Source organism: Tribolium madens, unplaced genomic scaffold (assembly GCF_015345945.1).
Source record: "Tribolium madens isolate multiple individuals breed KSU strain unplaced genomic scaffold, Tmad_KSU_1.1 Scaffold_20;HRSCAF=117;Tcas5.2_LG4, whole genome shotgun sequence".
Lineage (NCBI taxonomy): Eukaryota > Metazoa > Arthropoda > Insecta > Coleoptera > Tenebrionidae > Tribolium > Tribolium madens.
This window is the reverse complement of record NW_025400985.1, coordinates 894,966-896,760: the sequence shown is the minus strand read 5'-3', so window position 1 is coordinate 896,760 and position 1,795 is coordinate 894,966.

Below are 1,795 nucleotides of genomic sequence, written 5' to 3'. Positions count from 1 at the left end.
CTACTCACAAAATATGAAAAAGAAATGGTTTTTTGGACGTATCTAGAAGGAAGATTGCTTAAAAGTGACGAAAAAAATAAGAGTATGAAAAACACAAATAAAATTTTACACTTTTCACCTCCAAAAAGCCAGAAACCTGGAAATTTGTGTTATTTTGGAAAAAACGTATTTTTTATCAATACTTTGAGAATTTTGAATTTGAACCACCTGATTTTTGTTTTTTTTTCTAAATTACTCTAAGTTGTTTTTTTTTGTTTCAGTTGTTGTCCAGCTTGGCCACGGACTTGGACAACATGCTCAGCGAGTTGTGCACAACTCCACCGCCCCCTTACGACCGCCTCTCCGACAGCGAGCTTCACACAAGGTAAGTCAATTTCGTCAATATATTTTTCCCCCAAATTAGGAAAAGTGTCACTCAAAGCTATTAGATGGAAACGCCACATCGTTTATTTCCATTTTCCCGTCACTTGTTTATTACTGCAGATAATGATTAATCACATTAGCGCCCCCTGTGACAAATTTTATATATGGTAGCGATCAAAGAAGAAAAAATACACTTTCCTGCGAATGTTATTGCCCAAGGGGGTTGGAATTCTATTCGTACATATCGAAAAATAAAATGCGCTAAGGGACATCATCCCATCCCTCGAAGGGGGGATGCGGAAATGATGAAAAGTCACGAGAGGAAAATTTTATTCAGGAATCATACAATGTTGCTTTCAGTGATAAATCACATTAAATTTCATATATTAACAACTTCAATTGAATTTTGGAGAGGAATTCGGGCTCACCGGATTTTTCTATACCGGAAACCGGAATTATGATCGAATTAGTGGTCGGGCACGTAGTGCTTGTTTAATTTCGCTGTTATTTTAATGCTTATTAAGTCTCGTTTGCAAAACACAAATCTGATTATTGGGGGCGATATTAATGAAAATGTTTACTTTATGTTTCGGTAAACAGAGGGCAATTTGCAGGTTTAAGGGCTTTGTTATTTGAGACAGTTTTGTTTTTGATCAACGATCCGGAAAAGCAAATTTTTTTGAGGAAAATGTTGAAACTTCTTAAGAAGTCTAAATATTGTTCAAAAAAAAATAATCATAATTATTCTATCTACCTGATTGATATTTACTACGTTTTTTATATATACTACTCCAAAAATAAAGAAACAGAGTTTTTATCAGCTTTTCCTATACTTAAATTTAGCCATTTTTGAAATATTTGGAAAAAAATTTAAATCTGCACCTTCCATTTCGTTTTTTTGGCGTTTGAAAGAGGGCTTAAAATTTTCTCCTGGTGTTTTCAAATTTTGGAAAAAAAATTAACAAACCCCAAAATTTTAAGGTTACTTTTGTAATAATTCAAATACCCATAACACAATTTTGATTTTGCCAAATGGAAGATAATTTAATTCATCGATCTGCATTAACTTTCCCTGTATCTAAATTTAATAATTTTCAAGTTATGATAAGACTATAGTAGAGAATTTATTACAAGCATAGTTTGCTATGGAAATCAAAAATGTCAAAATTTTCTCTAGACGGAACACCCTGTATAATCCTCTATCGTTTGCACTAGCAAATTTTTTTTAATCAATTAGAAATATTTATTTTTGCGCTGGTCCTAAAACTTGGGACACCCTGATATTTGATATTTCCAAAGAATTTTCGACGATTTGTCATTCGGTTGTCATAAAAATTTAAAAGAGCGACTTTTTTTCGATTTTTGTAGTTTTTAAAGAAAAATGACAACAGATCCAAATAATTTTTGAACTACACTACTTCAAAAAATTAAA